Genomic DNA, 21,288 nt, shown 5'->3' on the forward strand with positions numbered 1-21,288 from the left:
CGGAAATGCCATTTACCTTCCTGCCGCAGCGGTACCTATTTCTCCACTTGCACTAGTATGCTTTTCGAACTGCAAGGTTTGCAGAAGCTGGGACAGAGCAACGGGAGCTCACACCGTTGCACAGATTCGAACTGCCAACCTTCCGATCGGCAAGCCCAAGAGGCTCAGTGCTTTAGACCACAGTGCCACCCACGTCCCTATTCATACTAGTAAATGTTCCCTTTTTTGTTTCTCTTCGCCTTCTAATGTGTTGATTTCATTATGCCAATTAAGCAACATGGCCACTTAGTTCTTTTGGTTTTTTTTAAATCCCCACCCAGGGAGTACACAAAAGCACACCATCAGGCCACTGTAAATTCTCAGCACACGCTTTTGCAATTTTTTGGTTTTTGTACAAATATGAGGGATGGAAACAATTCTCCCTCTCTTCCGCTCAGGAGCATACCAAAAAATGGTTGCAAGCACAGCAGCTAGATAAAGGAAATAAAGGAAAGCATTGAGGAAGTAGTGGACATGGAAAGGGGAGCAGCAAAAAAGTGACAATTGATCCACCCACCCAAAAGCACTGAAATAAATTATCTGTGATGCTGAGTGGAGCAGTTTGGATTATCTCCATATCTGAATGTACAGGACGAAAGCATTAAAACTGGCCTTGTTTGAGGGTAACGTCATGTGGATGATACAAATGAAATGGGAATGCAAACAGCTGCAAACACACTGTAATCTCTCCAGTGTGGAGAAGCCCTAAAACAGGAGCTTGCTTTTATATACACTGGGAGGTAAGAACCATCTCATCAACTGATTCATCATAAATCACCCTTGCAACACTACAGTGGCTCTTCTTCTCTATCTCCTTTGACTGCAGTCACACCTGAAGAAGTGAAGAAGAAGAGTAAGTGCTGATGGCTGGATTGTATCATGGGAAGCAATATTCTCCTGGGACTCACATGTCTTGCAAAAAGAAAGACATTACAAATCCTCACACCATTTTCTGGAGAGAGCCAGTGTGGTGTAGTGGTTAAGAGCGGTGGACTCGTAATCTGGTGAACCGGGTTCGCATCCCCGCTCCTCCATATGCAGCTGCTGGGTGACCTTGGGCTAGTCACACTTCTCTGAAGTCTCTCAGCCCCACTCACCTCACAGAGTATTTGTTGTGGGAGAGAAAGAGAAAAGAAGATTGTTAGCCACTTTGAGACTCCTTAGGGTAGTGATAAAGCGGGATACCAAATCCAAACTCCTCTTCTTCTTTGTCTTCTTCCCGCACCAAACTTCATAAATTTATCAACAACCGAGTACAACTGAATTTGTCTTAATAATAATTATGATTATAATTTGTGTTTGTAATAAGGCATGGACCTTGTTTTGCACACCACAGTCATCAAGCAACCAAAATCAGCTGCTGATAACTGGATCAGCAAGCCCCATTTTGGATCCAAGCCCAAAAATATATCAAATTATATTTGATAGCTGTCTGAAGCAACTATCAGAGTTGCAAACTACTTCCCAGCCTGTGTCTCTCCCACGTGATTTGTTATTAAACATGCTTCAGGTTTTTAGTTGGAACCCCTATGCACACTTACGCTATGGTGAAATTATTAAGATTTACTTGCAAGTAGACTTGTACTTCCTCCTCCCCTTTGTTTGCTGTTTCTATTTCTTAATTCAGCAGCCAGGGGGAAGGAGGAAGAGACTGTAACTGGTAAAAAGTATTTGATTCCTGAAGCTGTTTGCCAATTTAGCTGCCATCCTCCAACTGGCATCTTGGTTGCCCCTTTGGTATTTTCTGAGGATGCTATGTTGCTCCAGCAACCATTCCTAATTATCCTGGGACACTGGGCAAACAAGATTTCCTTCCCAGGCTCTGTGAAGGTCACCCTTGAATTGTGACGCTTGAGCACAGGTTATCGCTGCAGCAAGCCAAGTGATCAAGAGCACAGAGTTCCGCTAACATTTCTCTCATTGTCCAGAAATCCTTATGCGCTACAATTAGGACAATATTGGGAAAACTGCTTACAATGCAGTTGTTACTGCCTAAGCTGATCACTGAAACTGCAGTTTCAGATCTTGCCAAATCCCTCATCTTTTAAGTAGAGTGCAGACGGATATCTCCATTAACAATCTATTCTCAATCACTCACTGGCAATGCTAGTTTTCTGGCAAGTACAATTAACTATCTGAGGAGACGGATGAGACTTCAAAAACCGATGAGGCCGACAATAGGCGGAAAGAAGAATTTTGTAGCCAAAAAAGTCTAGTAAGATTTTCTAAAACTGTGATGGTCCAGCATAATTCTGTTCCTACAATCGGTTCTACAATCTTTCTGCTGTGGTTGCGGTTTTTGTTTTAATTAGTAAGAGACTTTATTAGGCTTTTGAGCTGGACAAAATCTTCAAATAAGCAGTGCGTGGATTTTCTTGCAGCTGATTTTATCATTTGAAATAGAGCCCCAAAGTAACGTACAGATGCATGCTGATCTCAACAACGCATCTTTGCTGCAGTGATACAAAACAGGGGTGATTTACAATGGGGAACATCAAGATTTAGCAAACAAGAGCATGGTGTTGCTACACTTGGCAAATGAGACAGAGCCCTTCAGCTCTGATCCACTTACTACTGGCAACTTTTAAATTCCCCTCAGAGGATATCGAAGTGCAGTAGAGCGAGACTACACAGGCTCTGGCATTGCTCTTAGGATACTGGATAAGGGGTTTTCTCCATTCTGCCTCACCACTAACAGCTGTGACACAGCCAAATAGGAAGCGACTATTCTAACCCACATTGATACAAGCAGCTTTTGTACTAAACCCTCTGAAATGCTGCACTCCCAACTGGTTCAGCTGGTAAATTTACCTCCAGAGGATTTACAGTGGTTGGAGATATTACCATGGTTCTGTTACACACAGTCAACAAGTATTTTGCCTCCTACTTTAGGAACTCTTAGGGACACGGGTGGCGCTGTGGGTTAAACCACAAAGCCTAGGACTTGCCGATCAGAAGGTCAGCGGTTCGAATCCCCGTGACGGGGTGAGCTCCTGTTGCTTGGTCCGTGCTCCTGCCAACCTAGCAGTTCGAAAGCACATCAAAGTGCAATTAGATAAATAGGTACCGCTCCGGCGGGAAGGTAAATGGCGTTTCCGTGCGCTGCTCTGGTTCGCCAGAAGCGGCTTAGTCATGCTGGCCACATGACCCGGAAGCTGTACGCCGGCTCCCTCAGCCAATAAAGCGAGATGAGCACCGCAACCCCAGAGTCGGCCACGAGTGGACCTAATGGTCAGGGGTCCCTTTACCTTTACCTGAGGAACTCTTAGAATGAGCCATGAAGGGGGAAGAAAGGCTTTTCACATGTTGTACTCCTAGAGTCATAGAATGTAGCATTGGGAAGGACCACGAGGGTTATGTAGTAGTCCATCTCCCTGCGCAATGCTAGAATCTTCTGCCCAATGTGGGCTCGAATTCACAACGCTGTGATTAATAGTCCCATGCTCTACCAGCTGAGCTCCTGTAATTATTTTCAAACAAGTAAAGGAAAAGAGAATACAAAGGGCATGGAATGTATGCTCATGATCATATTTATCAGGCACCATTGGTTCAGTAGATGTGCCAACTGGACACTGAATCACCTAACAACACTGGGGAAACGTCAAGATTATTGAACAGATGCCTTTTCTTCAGACCAGGGCTTTATATTCAGGTCAGAGTCCTCTCCGAACAAACAGAACTCAAAAAGTGTGGAAAGCAAAACCAAGTTATTTCCCAAGGTGAAGAGTCCCTCTAGTAATTTTAAACAACGAAGAATCTTGTGGAGTCTTTAAAGACCAATGAATTTTATTGCAGCAAATGTTTTTCTGGAGAAGAATCTACCATAATTTCATCCTACTCTTCTTCCAAAGAAATCCTCTTTTATCTGCACAACAGTCAAGTGTGGTGGTTGTGAGATGATGAATGTGAACCCAGGGTTCAATGAAGACTTCTTGGTCTGCAGGCCCTGTGTCCTAACCTGCTATCCCTCAAAGAATAGATTTTCTTATGTTAGTGAGATATCAGGCTCTTAATTTCAAGGAAGAGAACAATTTCTAAGAGACAGTGTGTCATAATGAATAGTGCTGAACTGACTGAGAAAGATCTGGTTCAAACCTCCCTATACCATGAAGTTCACAGCGTGACTGTAGGGTGATTACATTCTCTTAACCCCAGCCTTGCTCACAGGTTTGCTTTGAGAAAAAAACCAAGGGAAGGGGAAATTATGCACAATGCCTTGATTAATTAAATCGAATAATAATTTAAAGGACACCCCAATTAAGTATTTTTAATGCACACGTACGAAGAGGTTGTTTTGCTTCAGTCTGCAGTAAAGAGGATTTCACAAATCGTGCTTGGTTGGAGAAAGAGAAAATATTTTTAATATAAGCTGAGTAATCAACAGCTAGAGGAAATAAAGGAAAGGAAACCTAGGCTATTGATTTAACAGGAGGCAATCGTATGCCATGAATATGATGCAGTGGCAAAGAGTTGCATTAAGGAAAGGCATTTTGTTTGCTTGCTTAAGTGTAATTTATACACTGCTTTACAGGTGATCTTCAAAAAGCGTTTTACCGTATTTTTCCATGTAGAACACGCCCCCGTGTAGAACACGCACCCAATTTTTGAGGACTCCAAATAAAGAAATCCCCCATATGCACTATCCATGTATAAGACGACCCCCAATTTTAAACTTGAAAAAATAGGGGGGAAATATAGTCTTATATACGGAAAAATACGGTACATGGGATTTTTACAACAAGGCAACTTGTTTGTACAAAATCTGCTACTGCTTCTTCTCCCCATTGCTCAGGGCAAGATGGTTCTGCGGAAGCCCACAGGGCAACATCTGGTGGAAGAAGGAGCTACTGTGGGAACTGGATGGTCACAATCCTCCCTTTACCTTTACCTAACTTGTCACTATCATACATTTCCGGCCCCCATACATTCATTTTTATTTGTATGCCTCTTTTCCACATGCAAAATCATGCTCAAAGCAGCTTACAGCAAAGTAGCAGAGTGCATTTGAAACGAACGCTACAAAAACCATTTCATAACATAGCAAAACACTAGCACAGTAACAAATTCATAATAACACAGCAAAGCAAAAAAAACAACAACAAAAACATACAAAAAGGCCACATCTCCAAAATATGGGACTGATGTGTGCCAGTCCTCAGCGAGCAATTATTTTTTAGCATTTGAAGTTGCAGCTAGCTTGTAGAAGGTTTCAAGAGATTCAGTCCCAACCCTTTCCTGACAGTGCAATCCTACACAGGTTTACTCAGAAGCAAGTGCCACTGAGGTCAATATAAGGCTTGTTCTCAAGTAAGAGGAATGTTAGCAACCACCTGATATGCCAGTATTGGCAAGACAGTTCTACCCTAGTAATGACTACCGCACATCATTCTCTGCTCAATTCAGGATGCATTCAATCATTCTACTGTTCTATTTTCAGGGTCAAAAGGATGCTTTCAAAAATAGCTGGATTTCAAGAAAATGCTTTTGTCCTTCAACCTTTATGCATTGAGAAAGATCAGTCATATTCTTCCATTTCACAGTGCAATGAACATCCCAATTCTCACAACACAGGCATAATGGTCTGAAATAATAAAGCCCATTTTGTAAGGGTGCAATAAAGAGAGAACATTTCATCATATCTTACAAATGAGTTACTAACCTGGAAAATAATCTGTTTTCCCCCCTGAATATACTCTATGGCTACAATGGCAACATCGTTTTTTTCCTCACACTTCCTCGATTTATCACAGAATTTAGTCCCTATTTATGAGACGTGCTTATAAGGGACCACTGGTTACAGAAATCTACCAATTACTGAGGAAATTGATATCTTGATAGAAGTAATTTAGATTGTGCCTGCAATCCTATGCCCACTTCCCTGGGACTAAGGCCTATCAGCACAATTAGACTTACTCAAGAGTAGACACTGTATAGTACTGTGCTATATTACTCTTTATGGCAGAAGAAATAAAATTTTCATGACTACAGATTCTTTCCTTTGTCAGAAAGGGCTATAATTTTGGTCTGCCAGATATTGTTGTGTGTGTTTTTTTAACTAACAAAATTAAGTTTTATAAATATTCTTTTCAAGTAGATTTGTTGTTCTAGCTAGCATATAGAGTGAGCTCTTTTCTTTTCGTTTTCAACTTAAAAAAATAACTCACGTTTTTACTTCTGGGAATTTCTTATCTTCAAGGCTTCTTTAGTCAAAAGGTAAGGTAAAGGGACCCCTGGCCATTAGGTCCAGTAATGGCCGACTTTGGGGTTGCGACGCTCATCTCGCTTTATTGGCCGAGGGAGCCGGCGTACAGCTTCCGGGTCCTGTGGCCAGCATGATTAAACCGCTTCTGGCGAACCAGAGCAGTGCACAGAAACGCCATTTACCTTCCCGCTGGAGTGGTACCTATTTATCTACTTGCACTTTGATGTGCTTTCGAACTGCTAGGTTGGCAGGGGCAGGGACCGAGCAACAGGAGCTCACCCCGTCCTTGGGATTTGAACCGCCAACCTTCTGATCGGCAAGCCCTAGGCTGTGTGGTTTAACCCACAGCGCCACCCGCGTCCCATTCAAAAGGTACAACAAACTTAAGATTGTATAGATCCCAGCCTTGAGTCAATATGTGCCAAAGAACAAGAATTGTTTCAGGAACATATGCTACCGAGTTAGGGGTGCCATCTCGTAGGCACCATTCTCCCTCTCCTAAAAATGGGGGGTGCCCCCAGTGTTCCAAACAATCAGGGGGCAGAGGGGGCTTCCCTGGCCAACTCCTCCTGCTGTGAAAGCTTCCTCTGGTATGCCAAAGAAAAAGTTATCCAATGTTTCATTCCAAACTCAGCCCAGTTCTTTTATGGTAAAATATTGGTGCGCATTAAGACCATTTTGCATACCTTAATTCACATTATTTCGGCTGCAAAATTGGTTTTCTCTCTCTAAATAACAATGAGAATTATTGTTTTCACTTTATTGTCGTCATATTGTAGGAAATGAGAAATGGGACTTGGAACACTGGGAGCCACAATCATAGGGAAGAGAAAACAGAATGCAGGAGGGGAAACGGGGGTCCCGTTTTCTGACTGCTCTGATTAATTGGAAAAAGCCAGCGCTACGCGTTGCAAATTTGTGCATGCATCAATTACGAAGGCTACCGCTGAGATTCGCAAAACTGTCAACTAGGAAACAGAATACAGCAGAACTAGCCTCACAAACAGGAATGAGCAACTGACAGTCACTATATAACTGTATCTACCCAGAGGTAGAAGTCATCTGTCTTTTGAAGCTATCAAGTCCTTCTACTATTCTGCAATTTAATTTGAAGTTACAATGCTTCCTGGGGGATTTCCTGGCATTATCTGACAGCATTATCTGCATAGCAAGCGCCTGTCAGGAATTTATTGCATGCGAGAAAGAACTAAAAATATTCATGATAAAATGTTAGTTCATTACCAGTAGCGACCGATAGGACAAAAATTGGAAGCACAGTTGTAATTCACTTCACTTTTTGCTGCAGATCTAACTTACAAACATGCCACTTTAGACAAGCAAAATCTTTAGAGAGAAACTACATGACGGCTTCACTTTGAGCCATCTGTTACCTAATCTGTAGTTGGGAGAGTGTGACAGAGTCAGTAATCAAACACCAGTATCTGCTTTAGGCATGGGTGAAAAAAGAAAAGCACCATATTATGAAGCCATTTATAACCGTTTCACTTGAATAGCAGTCACCTGTTAGATAAAAACGTAATACTGAAAAAATAGGAGGCCTCGGAGGAAAATTATTTCTGAATCCCATTGTAAAAAGAAAAAAAGGAAAAAATAGGTAAAACCATGACCTTTCTAGCTAGTATTTCAAAATGAATCATATATTTCCTTTTCACTGAAATTTAAACGATTGTATTTAGCCACTATTTTATTAAAGGAAAGCGGGAATGGGGAATGCACTGCCAGGAGTGCCAGATTGGCTCTACTGGTGAATAGGCACTGTGCTAACCACGCCACTGCCTCCCCTTAGCGTGAGTAACACAACTGTTGGGGAGTCAGGTAAATACTGCTACTGTTTGGAATCCCATCCAAGAACCTACTTTATCCAGAAATTGCTTAAACTCCCATACCCATGCAGCACCTAGAGTGTTGGCCCTGTCTCTGTGAGAGCCTTCTTCAACCTGGTGCCCTCTGGATATTTTGGTCTGGCCCCATCCATAAATTTATGCCCAAGGTGCACAAATTTCCTTCCCTTTCTTATTGCCACTCACAACCTCTCTTCAGCTAACGAAGGGATATGATCTCTTCTGATCAACTGCTCTGAAGAACAATAGTGAGAGGTTATATCTCGCTGGCCGGAAGTGTCAGACAGGGGGATTGCGGAAGTGCGCTTAACAAGGAAGCTGTCATCAGTTTTCAATAAAGAAGCAAGAGCTGCTGCTTTCAGTGACACTTAAGGGAGACAAGCACACCCAGAAAACACAAAGGCTCAAGCAAGGAATGGCAAAGCTTCTGCCACAGCTGCCAAAATTTAGAGAGTCTCTGGGAGGCATTGAAAGGCTTCTGGGAGTGGAGACACAGCCCATGGGTTAGCCACTCCTGCCAAAGGGGAATACCCTCCAAAATGTCACCAATGAAAACAGGGGCATCCCTCCTCCTCCTCTTCTTCTACCCCACCCATCTGACTGGGTTTCTCCAGCCACTCTGGGCTGCTTCCAACACATATAAAAACACAACAAAACATTAAACATTAAAAACCCTCCCTATACAAGGCTGCCTTCAGATGTCTTCTAAAGGCTATAGAGTTACTTATCTCCTTGGCTCAAGGGTTGCATAATTCCATACTCTCCAACATTTCTTTGATGAAAATAGGAACGTCCTGAGGAAAAGTGGAACATTCCGGGATCAACCAGAAACCAGGACGGCTTCTGTAAATCTGGATCTGTGTAATAAACTAGTGCTATCAGTAACATGAACCAAGGCTCTGCTCAATATATTGTGCTAGGGGGAAAGCACTGGATATTAGTCTGGGTATACACAAGCGAGAAGGAAATGAAAAACTACTTGGGGGGAAGACATCAAGGAAGATGTAGCCCTGCATGGGGTAAAGGCTCTGCCTGGACCCAAAAAACAGTAGGAATAAGGAAGGATGCAGGTATATGCTCAAATTCAACTCCCAGCTGAGGACACACACATACCATCACCACAATTCCCACCTTAAAATAACTACTTGGGAAATACTGGCTCTGTTTTAAAACACTCCACCTACTATGGCACCTAATAACAAGATGTGTTCTGTTTTCTCAGTTTGTTTACACTGTTGTGTTTTACAGTAACGTAGTCTGTGAAGGGTGGTCCTTCTAATTAGACCAAACTCCTACTTCTACAAAGCAACATGGGGGCAAGAAAATTAATGACGAATTCGGACATAAAAGTCAGGATTTTGGCATGGAAAATGGGCAAGCCTAATATATGTTCCAGTGGCCATTTTGAAAACAATTTATAGAAGTGGACAATACCCAATCTGCTACTTATCTGAAGATGAAACTCGGGGCATGAGCAGACTGAAGATCTGTGGTATGCCTAACCAGTCTAGGTGGCGCTGTGGTCTAAACCACTGAGCCTCTTGGGCTGGCTGATCAGAAGGTCGGCGGTTTGAATCCCCGTGATGGGGTGAGCTCCTGTTGCTCGGTCCCTGCTCCTGCCAACCTAGCAGTTTGAAAGCACACCAAAAAGTGCAAGTAGATAAATAGGTACCGCTCCAGCGGGAAGGTAAACTGTGTTTCCGTACGCTGCTCTGGTTTCGGTGTTCCGTTGCGCCATGCTGGCCACATGACCCGGAAAAACTGTCTGCAGACAAACACCGACTAGCAAACACTAAACATACGGTATCTTCTGAAACTCAAACGCAAGGTCTTTCTGGATGCCACCACTGAAGTGTAGTGAAATGTCACTGGAAATCATCCTGCACTCAAAGTAGCTAACTTTTAACCAATGGAACTTGCATTATTACTGCTGCAATGCAACAAGTGTCTTTGTGCAGCGGATTCCATAATTGTAGGGGGAGTGTCCAAACTCCTGGTCACCACCAAATTAATACACTTAAAGTACGCACAAAAAGGAGAGGAAGCTGTATCGGTCCGTTAGAAAAATTCCAAATTCCAGAGTCAGTTAATGCCTTTATTAGATCTAAACAAAATGTCGCCAAAGTAAAAAAGCTTTCGAGTTCTCCATAACTCTTCAGTGGAATGGATGTTCAGCAAAGTTGGAGTGAGGGGAAACAATTTGCCACAATTATTTACTTCGCCCTCTATCTTGCAAGGAACATTTCCCCTTTGCTTACAACTGGAAGCAGGTCCAGGTGACTGGGAGATCAGTCATTTCTTGCTTCTTTGTCCTGGGAAATCCTAGACCCAGCCTCAAACCTGTGTTGCACCTGTTGTTGTTTAGTTATTTAGTCATGTCCGACTCTTCGTGACCCCATGGACCAGAGCATGCCAGGCACTCCTGTCTTCCACTGCCTCCCACAGTTTGGTCACCTAGTTGGTTGGTCACCAGTTTGGTTGCTCCTAGTAAAGCCTAATAAAATTGTGTACAGTCTACATTAAAACTATTAATAAATGCAGGTTTTTTTGTCTTCAACAGCAACCCAATTTTTACTCTCACCAGCCCCCTCTTAACATCCAACCTGATGAGAACGCTCAAAAGTTTGGCCACTATTTTATGGCATTTGTGGTTGGCTCTAATAAAGTTATTGTCCAGCTTGAGAGATGGCAATGCTCAGCCGAACTTAATTGCTGGGAGTGTTCTATTAAGTAATAATTACTTAATATTGAAGAAAGGGGTTTTTTTGTTTTTGTTTTGTTTTTTGAAGAAGAAGAAGAAGAGGAGGAGGAGGAGGAAGAAGTTGTTGTGAAATGGAAGGAAATTGGTTCTACAAGCGTAGGATACTTTCAGTGCCACATGCTGGTGGCAAATACAAAAGACCAGGAATTCATAAACTAATGAAACTCAGGCCAAAGCACAAGTAAATAGTCATTTCAGTCACTGTAATATTAGTTGCCAGTTACCGTCCACCTTGCTTGGGTTCAGTGCTATTCTGAATAGCACTGAAATTGTTTAATTGCCCTCACAAAATTGGTAGTGAACAGATAAGGAGTGCTCCAACAAAGAGACTGTGAAAGAGACAAAACTCCACAGTAAGCAAGGTGGGCGGGGGGCGGTGGTTCTCCACTAAACTCATTCTTTCATCTCACATTGATGGAATGTTGCCCTCAACAATAGATGTTCTGTCCTTACAGAAGAGCTGTTAACTGTACACATTTCAATTATTATTCAATCACGTTTATTTCTCAGCAGGACGACACTTTTTGTCTTTGCAGACAAAAGATTAAATGTACCGCACCAGGAGATGCTCAAGTGTAGCGTTCAGTTAATAATCAGATTATCTGAATACACTAGTTTAAAGGTAATAAAGCTGTTGATTGTATTAATTAAGGTTACTTCTCGAAAATATGATTTACATGCTAACGAATATGGATAATTTTTACTTTTAGGTAACAAAGATGGTAAAAACCCCCACAAATAGCTGAAGTTAAATGCATCAATGAGTAACAGAATAAGTCTCATTAGGACCCCTGGACAGTTAAGTCCAGTGGAATTCAACCATGGGATGCTGCTCATCTCTGCTTTCAGGCCAAGGGAGCCAGCGTTTGTCCACAGCTTTTCCAGGTCATGTGGCCAGCAGGACTACACCACTTCTGACGCATGGGGCACCATGATAAGTGCTAGAGCACACGAAAACGCTGTTTACTTTCCCACCAGAGCAGTACCTATTTATCAATAGTAGCAGCAGTCAGAAGCAGACCACCATCCTCACTTCTCAAATCTCACCCTATGTATGATGTAAAAGTACCTTCCATTTGTGCTGCTGGTCATGCACAGGGCAGGGCTTCAGTAGTTACAAACGTGCTCTTCCATTCAGAAAACTATGGTTTGTGAAGTTGCAAACAAACAAGTCTCTAGTTACGGCATAAGAACAACTTATAAGGAAACTGAACAATCTTGACGACAGAGATACAGTACAATGTAAAGCCTAGGACAGGCATGTCCAAAGTCCATTTTGGGGGCCTAAACCTGTGGCAGTTTATTTATTGGTGTCAAATCCTTAAAAAAAGATCAACAACTTCAATCCTAAAAAAATCTCAACAACTCTGGTCGGCCCTCATGCACGTTTACTTCATCAAATCTGGCCCTCTTTGAAAAAAGTTTGGGCACCCCTGGCCTAGGAGTATGGGCTGGGAAGTACACAATTTAACATTCATTTAACAAAAAACGCTTTCGATTTAACATGGTAAGGACTTTCATGCAAGCTTCCTTGTTAAGCGTACTTCTGCAGGGCTCAAGTCCAAAGCCAGCCCAGCAAAGTCTATGGAAGGAAAACAGCACAGTGCTTGTCAGCTTGGTGAAGCTTCTACTCAAACAGGCAACTCGTTCAAAATAAGCTACTTCTTATCCTTTCTGACATAAAATTGGCATGGACCGTCCTCAGAACTGTCTCTTCTACACTGCCAAGTTTCAAGACAGTCGGCAGAACCATTTTCTAGCAATACTATTGCCTGATTTTTAAATTATGGTAAGATTCTGCTGGCTCACCTTCAGAACCACCCATAAGATAAAGACAACTGTGGTCCTATAAATCACTTTGGGTGGGATTCACCTCAAGAACCCTGTCAGCGGAAGACCTGTACAATCTGTTCACAAAGACTGAAATCCTAAACACTCATCCAGAAAGAAGACTTGTTAAACTCAGTGGGTCTTATTTAGTAGTAGATGAGCACTGAGTTGCACTGACAGTTTGGTAAGTGACTGAGTAAGAAGTCTGTTTTCACAAGTTTCAGAACCAGGCCCTAAGCGCTTTGAACAGCTGGCACACATAATCCTCCTGTTCACATGTAACGGATTGTGGCCATTTACCTCCTCCCCAGTCATTTTGCCACTGCACTACACTGAGTCAAGTAATGACTTGGCTTAGAATGTTATCCGAATCCAGGCTTGTGATTTATCTCTCTCCAGAACCACCAGGAGCTGTGGTCTTATGATTTATAGCTTGTGATTTGTCTGAAGAGAACTACGCCACATTCCCAGTTCCAGACAACAGGCTAAGTCACCCCATGACTTAGTTCAGTGCACCACAGTAGCAAAGCAGCCAGGGAGAAACGAAGCAGCCACCATCTCTTCTCTGGGAATCCACGTTTGCTTGTTCACATTGAGCTATGGTTTGGCTTAATCTTATATGTGAATCAGGTCAACTAAATTGCTCAGACAAGACCTTGCTACTGTTTAAACAGGAAAGCCTTCAAAATACTGATCCAATTGCCATAATGTTATGGTCGCATCCATAAAATAATTCAATATTTCCTGCTCTTTAGGGTTGTACTGTACTTCTGCTTCTCTCCAAATATCTTAATTTTTTCCTGCTTATTCCCTTCAACTGAATGCATTCTTGTTCCAACTGAGGATCACCTATAGTCCTACCCCTCTGCAATGCAGGGATATGCAGCTGTCCCATATGGGGATCAAACCTGCAACCTTGGCATTATCAGCACCACGCCCTAACCAACTGAGCTATCCACTTGTGTAACAAGCTCTGTCTTCCATGTTCCAAGGCAAAGCCAAGCCAGAGTTAATACAGTACTGTCCTTACTCACCTTACTCCTTCTCCCACGGATATCCCTAGTGGCAAAATAAGCCTGAGCACTCGTTCACAGGAACACTGCACAAAGGAGAGGCAGGGTTTGTAGGTCTTTTCAGAATAAGGTAGAAAGGGACAGGGAGAGTAAGAAACAAAGCTGATCACTGCTACCATTTTTTTTCTTCTGCGCAGAAAGCTTACAATCCATAACACTATGGAGGAGGCCATTATATTCTTAGTTCACATAGTGGTTCAAGCGCTGGACTAACACCTGGGAGACAAGGGTTCAACGCCGCACTTGGTCATTAAGTTCCCTGGGTGACCTCCAGCCAGTCACTGCCTCTCAGCCTAACCTACCTCATAGGGTTGTTGTGAGGGTTAACTGAGGGAGAGGAACCATGTATATACGCCTCCTTAAGCTCCATGGAGGGAAAAGGTGGGATAGAAATACAATGAAACAAATGAATAAACAAACAAGCCCGACAGAGGTCACCAACACCTGAGAGTGCATCACAGAATACAACCCAAAATATTGTGCAACTTATGTTGTGCATTAGCAAATGATTCTTCCTATCTTACAACAGGAAGTCTGAATCGCAACAGCTGGAATCCAAAGGCATCATTGTGCAAGTAGGAGGCACTATCACCAGGTTAAAATAATCAAAAATCACTAATCTTTCCTTTCTGCTGCAAGCCTTGATGGTCCCCCCTGCTGGAGAAGCAGTTTTGGGGTACATACAAGAGGCTGCAGCAGAAAAGAGGAAAGCCACATTCTCTGAGTTCAACTCGGCTTAGAAAACAGGATCCAAGCCATCACATTAGCCCTCCTGCGAAAAAGAAGGATATACACAATTCATAAGTTATTCCACATGGGTTGGACATTGCCCGTACATAACTCTGAAATAGCAGCCATTCATCCAATAAAGTGAAAGGATTTTATTTTTAATTTGTATTTTAGTTTCATTCCACCTCAAGATCAGTCCTGCAGTTACCGGTAATTCAGCTTAATAAATGTTGTCCTTCATATTAGATTGCCCGACTGAATTCTACACAGGGCTACGTTTCAGTTCGTCCGTCATTCAATACTTTTTTGTCAAGGTTGCTACTTGTTTAGAGGGTAGCATTTGGCATAACAAAACTTTTCACCGTTGGGGGGAAAACATGGTAAAAAAGGAAAGCTTTCTTTGAGTAAGACCTCAGGAAACTGCAAACTGAAGCCAACTTCAAATAGAACTGAGGCAAATGAGTGACTTAAGTGGGTAACTCATAGTGTGTGTGTGTGTGTGTGTGTGTGTGTGTGTGTTGAAAAGGAACTGCATTGGAAACATAAATATTTGCTCTAACTTACATTGAATTAATGAGCTATACATCCAGGCAACTAGGCAATGCAACATGACAATGAAAGCACATCAATTTATCCTGAAATACAACCCGCGTTAGAAATTCAGATACATAAAAGAGGTGCCATACAGCTCCTTAAACCAAGGTGACAGTTGCCAAAATGGAATGTCTTGCTGCCATTTTGGGGCAAGACAGCTCTAACAAGTCTTTTTCTTCTTCTTCTTCTTCAAACGATGGACTGACTTTGACAGATTATCAGTTAAACATCTGGCTAGTTCTGATGACAACCTTGAGCTAGGTTAAGAATTCTGAGAACTTAAAAGAAGAAAAGTCACTTGATCCAGGGACAGTCTACATATATATTGGCCTATTCCTACTTTCTTTTCCCCTTAATGTGGACACAGACCATTCATAACATAAGAATATTCTTCACAACTGTGAACAGGGCAGTGGGATGGAGTTAAGTGAAAACAAGCTACAACAATTAAAACTATAACGTTGTTCACCGCTCCTGCTCAGGCTGCACAGAAAAAGCATTTTGGTTCCTGAAATTCATTCCGATGGTGCAGATAAAATATAATGGATAGAATTATACAGGATGTGTTGCTGGTGTGTGAAAACAGACAAGATCCAATGATCCGCAGACACGCACCTCCAGATGATGTCAGGCGCCATCCTGGCGCCCAGGCATCTTCAGTTGGTTGCATGTGGCCAATGGCTAGGTGCAAAATGCACCTGGCACCTGGCTAATTTCTATAGCTGAATACAACAAACTTCAGGCTACATCATTGTATCCTATCCTGTTTCTTTGCAGTTCTTCAGCAGCCTCTAAAAGACAAGGTCATATCATGTGGACAAACTACAATCAAATTAAGGTAGGCATGGATATACGAGTGAAGGATGGTTGTTACATAAGAGAATGATATCCAGTCCCAAGAGATTATGCCATGGAAGCGGGGGGGAAACCCTGCTCAAATCTCTGATCCAGTGACATCCAGTTAAGATTTAGGTGTTCCCAAGATTATGAACTAACTATCAATCATATAATGAGAAGCTAGTGCCACCAGGGCTCAGCAGCTACTGACAATTTTATTGGTGGACACATTAACTGGTTTCTTGCACTTGTGACTCATTGTTAGTACATTAGAAATTATAATGTGAAAGAGAAGCTATTTATTTAATTATTTCCAAGCAGGAAGGAGTGCACAACCTTCTAAAGAGGCTCAGGCACACTTCCTGACAGATGACAGATTGTTAAATTCAAGTTACACTGCAGGTTAGTGTTCGACCTTGGAAATGTGTTTCACTACAAGAAATACAAATGAGGTATTCTGGCTTTATTTCCTGATGGTGAAAGGCTTTTTATTAGTCAACAAGAACACCCACAGTGTTAGGCAGCCTCACAACAATTCGATTGTCAAATGAAATTAAAGAGATGGGAAGCCTTAAAGATTACCACATTGCGCATTAGAAAGGGTGAGCCTGTCAAAGCAGTCTTTCCCAAAGAGCCTTAAATAACAGCAAGGATAAACAAATGTTTCACAGCATCTTGAGCAAACTAAAATTAAAACACAATTCATCTAAGAAACCTAGCTGAGAAAAAAAGAAAGGTGATGGTTTAGTGTGCCCACTTTTCCATCAAAATTTTAAAGCTCGTCTTCTCCAACATGCAGGAGCAATTAATTAAGCACAGGTGTGAAATTGTACTTTTGCAATGAGGAGAATGTCCCAATTTCTCTTACAAGGCGAAAATAAGCAAACTGAGCTTTCAAAATGGTTTTACTTCATTGCTACCGAATTATGTTATATAACATCATGCCCCCACGCCAGTTCTGGGTGTTTAAGCTTCATCTGGAGGTTTATTACAGCACAGTATCAGCATCGGATTACAACTTTTTAAGCATGCACACGCAGCTTCTTTTATCATGATATGAGGAAGGTATCGCATCCCAGGCCCAGCTTTTCTGATGACATCGTTAATGCAGAGAAAATGCTCCCGCTATGCAGGAAACACACATCTTGACTGCAAAGGAAAGGAAAGGGATGGGGAGGGGGCAGAGAAATCCCTTCTGTATTAGTATCCATTCGTATGCTAGCGAAGAAATGCAGGGATAACAACCCTGTTAAGGCAACAACTCCCCTCTAAAATAAAACAACGCAGCATCTTTTCCAGAGTGCCTTTTACCACTCTAGTTTGAAAAGGCAGACTTGCCCCAATGGGCATTTAAGGTCGTGAGCGGGGGGTACGGGGACGCAAGCATGTGCATCTTCCCGTGTGCGCGCACCTGCACAATCCAAGTCATTGGAGAGTGTGCCCACGAATACAGACCTGCTCCTCTTCCTATGCCTGTCTGGCCGAATCCGAGTTGGTGGGTGGGTGCAGGCAGAGCGAGAGAGAGAGGCCTGCGCGTGCCTGCATGCCTAGCTCTCTGCTTTATCTATCCCATCCGGAGAGCCGGCCAGACAGAGACCGGTTCTCCGACCCTGCGCGCAGTTTCGTCCCGGCGCACGCAGCCATTGTCCCCCCCGCGCCAACGCATCGCTCGCAGCATGTGATGCGGCGCGAAGCTGACACGGGCAACTTGGCCGGCTCTGCTGCGGCGGCGACGTGCCGCTCCTGCGTGGCACGCGTCCGTTAGGGGCCCTCGGGGTCTATCCAAGAGGCTGGCAGCGGGGCGTGTGGGGGGAAGAGCGGGGAGGCTCCATCCTCCTCCGCCGACCCACCGCCGCTCCCGGCCTGCGAAATCCCCTCAGACGCGGAGGGAGCAGGGCACAATGGCAACCCCCGGCGTTACCCCGCAGCCAGCCCGGGCGAGGAGGAGAGGAAGGGAGCAGCACCTTACCTGGGCTGGGCGCAAAAGGCGCGCGCTCGGGCCGCTGCAGCAGGAGGATGCGGGCGCTTGGAGATGGATGAGGGCGCATGGAGAGCGGCGCGCTCCTCCTGCCAAGGGAACGCGTGTGGCGTCGTCGGCTCTTCCTCCTCGCTGGAGAAGGAGCTGCTCCTGCTGCGGGCGGCTGGAGGGGGTCCTCCTCCTCCTCCGTGCAGCCTCGCTCGCCCGCCCTCAGCCTCGACGACTCCCGCCCCTCTCCGCACGGAGCAGGCTGGCCTGTGCCAAGACCCGGACGCGTGGAGCCAGCCGGAGCGGGAGTCAGTGCCAAGTCATCCTCCCGCCCAGCTTGGAAGAGGCAGCAGCGCGGACTGGAAAGCAGAAGGGCGGCGGCGGCGGCGCGGGCAACCCACCCAACCCAAGCGCCCGCCCGCCCTGCTCCGTCCAGCCCCCCGCGCTTTCCTCTCACTTCGCCTCAGGCTGGAGACCCGGCACGCGCCGCCGAGAAATGCCAGCCGAGGACCCCGCGGCGCCCGCTGCTCGCTTGGAGAGGGGGCTGCCTCTTCTCTCTCCGCCCCCCTCCGCGAATCAGCTCAAGTCTTCGGAAGGGAAGCGGTCGAGGGAACCCTTTTCGGAAGACAGCGTGACGCACGTATGAATGTGAAATCTGCATGCACACCTACGTGCAAGCATAGGGGCATGTTTATATTTGCCAGCGGAAGCAGGTGGCTGCGGGGGGGGGGGAGTGTGGAGGAGATATTCGATTCGGCCTGCGTTCCAGTGAGAAGCTGCCCATTTCTCCAACCCATACAAAATCACCAAAACAACACTCTCCCTTCAAATTTTGAGATGCAACCAAATAATGTTAGGAGTTTGTGGGTGCCAGACAACACCCCCCCCCCCCGTGTTAGGAGTTTCAGACTCGCTTGTGTTAGGAGTTTCTGGAAGCCGGACACTGGACCCCTGGATTCAGCAAATGTTAAAATATAAGCCAGGCTGGTTTCCTGATGGGCCAGTAGGGGAACAAAAGGAAGGTGATGAGCCATTAGGAAAGCCAAAGGGAGGGGGGGGCGCTTTGTGCCAGACTGCAAAATGGAAGGGCCCCTCCTTCAACTCAGAAGACAAAGGCACTAAGGCAGAGTTTCAAATTGAGCTTAAGGGTTGGCAGAGTTTTAGGTTTTGTGACCTAGAGGGGGAAAGGTTGCAGGCTGATAAAGGCAGAGAGCTGGAGAGAGGGACACATCACCGTGGCCGATGTCTGTTCAGATTCCAACCCCTCTGTCGCAGGCTCAGGTTGTATATATATATGTAAATAAACCATATATCCTAAAGCCACCACAATCTGTGTTGTGCCTCATTCCCAGAGGGAAATACAAACCCTGGGTGACATAGGCCTAGCCAAGGGAGGGGCAGCTGCCCCCCAAATCCTCAAAAAGCAATACAAACATTTAACAAACTAAGGTTCTGCCCCCCCCCCCAACAAAAGCCTTTACATTTTAAAGGAAATGTGCATTTTTAAAGGATGTCAGCCAACAAAAAATCTCAACAACTTTTTGTGCCCCCCCCCATCAAAAATCCTGGCTATACCCTTGCTGGGTGAGCATTTTATTTCCCTGGAAGCATCACTTCGGAGATTGGAGTGGTGTGCAACAAAATGCAACCCAAGTACATGTACTGGGGGAAGTATACGTTCATAAAAATGCATATGTCAGTAACACAAATACATTATACAGATAGGTAGCCGTGTTGGTCTGCCATAGTCAAAATAAAAAAATTCCTTCCAGTAGCACCTTAAAGACCAACTAAGTTAGTTCTTGGTATGAGCTTTCGTGTGCATGCACACTTCTTCAGATATCTTCAGGTATCTGAAGAAGTGTGCATGCACACGAAAGCTCATACCAAGAACTAACTTAGTTGGTCTTTAAGGTGCTACTGGAAGGAATTTTTTTATTTTGACAAATACATTATGTTAAGGGAAATTGCTTGCCAAAAAGACATTGTTTTTTAGGCAAAGCCGCATACAACAAAATGTACGTTAAGAGAAATTTGCACCAAGATATAAATTTTCATGAGGATTTTAAAACAAAACCATAAACTGCAGGAACTAAATCAAAGATTTCTTAAAAAACGAGGAACTGATTCATCTATCTGTACTTTGAGGTTATATGCATGGTGCAGGGGGAGGAGGCTAGGGGAGGAGTATATACCAGTGGTTTTCAACCAGTGTGCTCTGGCACCCTGGGATGCCTTGAATGATGGTCAGGGGTGCTGCAGGCAACACTGGCCTCTATTGCTCTTTCCTTCCCTCCCTCTTCTGATGCCCTCTCACGTCTCTGCCTCTCAAAGGCTTACACAGCTGTTTGTCGCAGTAGCCCTGGCTACAAGCTCCCCAGGCAAATGATGCCTCTGGGACTGGACAGGGGGTGCTCCCCAGGCCCCTGTGGGGCAGTGTGAGGAGGCACCTCTCTTTGGGGCAGTGAGGGGGGCAGCTCAGAGACCAGGGGTGACAGTTGCGGCTGCCCTGCAAACTGCCAAGGAGAGGGGAGAAGAGAAGGCGCTGAGGGAACACTCCCCAAGGGAGGGTGTTCAAAAGGGGGTGAGTGGCTGCCGGCTCTGCAGGCAAGGGGTGTCGTAACGGGACTCCTGAGCCCCACAAAATGTAGTTAGTCAATGCTATTTTTCTAGAAAAAGATGTGCCGGAACTCGCCATGAACTCGCCTTGTTCTCTTTTGAGGGCATAGGTGCCCACCTGAGAGATGCTGGAACTCAGTTCCAGTGAATTCCGGCTGGAAAAAAGGCCCCGAGAGGGTAAGGTAAGGTAAGGTAAATGAAAACAACAACAAAAGCCCATTAAAAAGTAAAGCGTCAGCATCATGGTGAACTAGGAGTCAAAATAATTGAAATGTTTTCACCTGCCCCCCAAGTCGTGGCACTGGAAGAGTATGGCAGAGGAACATTCCAAAGTCAGGATACCACAAGCTAGAAGGTTAGCCACCAATCTGACTTCTGGAGGCATGGCTTCCAGAGCTGAACCAACCATTGTGAAAGCAATACAAAGGCATGCTTGTATTTTTGCTCTCCGCAAACATGAAGTGACTATAAGCAATCTCCATAAAAGCGACCATATTGGAAAGCCTTGACCTACCAACTTTGAGAAGAGCAACAGGCTGGGGTTTAAGATCCTGTGAATTACCTGTGCTGTAATTTGGCACTTCAGCACTGGGGAATGCCCACCAGACTGCAGATACATGGACGAAGAAATGCCACATCAGGATCAGACCTCAGGTGGTACTAGTTCCATAGCCAGGGAAATTGTGAAGAGGATTGCACAGTACGCCAGAAAAGGGGTGGGTGGGGAGAGAAGGGAATCAATGCAGAAAAGCTGGGAGCTTAATATTGATAACCTG

General features: G+C 44.5%; 1 protein-coding gene across 11 annotated transcripts in view; it reads right to left on the reverse strand.

Moving 5' to 3' along the window:
* The window catches only part of OSBPL6 (oxysterol binding protein like 6), a 99,772-nt gene extending 81,663 nt beyond the window's left edge, over positions 1–18,109 (reverse strand). For 5 of the 11 annotated variants that reach the window (XM_083496030.1, XM_083496023.1, XM_083496021.1 and 2 more), the window contains exon 1: positions 17,897–18,003. The gene's annotated coding sequence lies outside the window, so the exon portion shown is untranslated. Of the gene's footprint in view, positions 1–17,382; positions 17,601–17,896 lie in introns of those variants that run through there. The other 6 variants (XM_083496022.1, XM_083496031.1, XM_083496024.1 and 3 more) reach the window with 5 other exon arrangements.
* Positions 18,110–21,288: the final 3,179 nt, after the last annotated feature.

The sequence above is a fragment of the Podarcis liolepis genome (assembly GCF_965112155.1).
Source record: "Podarcis liolepis genome assembly, chromosome: 1".
Classification (NCBI taxonomy): Eukaryota; Metazoa; Chordata; class Lepidosauria; order Squamata; family Lacertidae; genus Podarcis; species Podarcis liolepis.